The sequence below is a fragment of the Hipposideros armiger genome, unplaced genomic scaffold (assembly GCF_001890085.2).
Source record: "Hipposideros armiger isolate ML-2016 unplaced genomic scaffold, ASM189008v1 scaffold_18, whole genome shotgun sequence".
In the NCBI taxonomy this organism is placed as follows: domain Eukaryota; kingdom Metazoa; phylum Chordata; class Mammalia; order Chiroptera; family Hipposideridae; genus Hipposideros; species Hipposideros armiger.
Window position 1 is genome coordinate 4541567 of NW_017731368.1, and position 918 is coordinate 4542484.

Sequence of the window (918 nt, forward strand, 5' to 3'; positions counted from 1 at the left end):
GGCCGCTCACGCTGGCTGCTGGCCACACATGGTAGCCCATGGCAACCCACTGTCACAGGGGCTGCAGCCCACGCCGTCACCAGCGACTCATGGCAGCCCAGCTCCAGGTTGAGCTGTTGTTCAGCATCTTAGCTGTGTAGGGCAGTGTTACTGGCCCTCATATGTGGGATCCGAACCGGGGCCCTCTGGCATCCCAAGCGAGTTCTTAACCATCGCGCCACTCTGCCGGCCCTGAAATGACTTTTATAAAGCAATCTGGTCATCGGTTCTAAATAGTTAGGGAAATATTCCTGTTCTTTCACTATCAGGCCTGGGACTTTATCCTGAGGAAGTAGAGGAAACTTTAACACACACATGTGCTTCGAATCTTTCATTTCTAATGGCAAAATCAGAGAAATCACCGAAATGACCAATAACTGAGCAGTTTTTCCAAATTACAAAGAAATACATAAATATTTTTCTTATTAAAAATTTAAATATTACAGACAAAGCTATAATCCCCTCTGACTATCTGTACTGTCCCACTTCCAGGCCCCTCTGTTGGGATAACCACAATTATGGATTTGTTGTATATCTCTCCAGGTCTTTTTTCTCTTCATTTACGTATATACTCGTTAAGTATGTACATGTAGAAATAGCTATTTTGTTTTACATGGAGATTTTATAATCAAGTGATAGTCTACATATTCCACAGCTTGCTGTTTTGCTATTATATCTTGATATTATATCTTGTTTTGATATTATATCTTGGAGGTTCTTATAGCAGTATATTTAGCTCTCCCTCATTCTTTTTAACTGCTGCATAATATTTCATTCCTAATGTTCCATAGTTTAACTGTTCTGGCATGGTTCCGGTGGTTTCTAGTTTTCCACAATTACAGTGCTGAAGTGCAAACGTGGGCACTTACCCCCATGTCA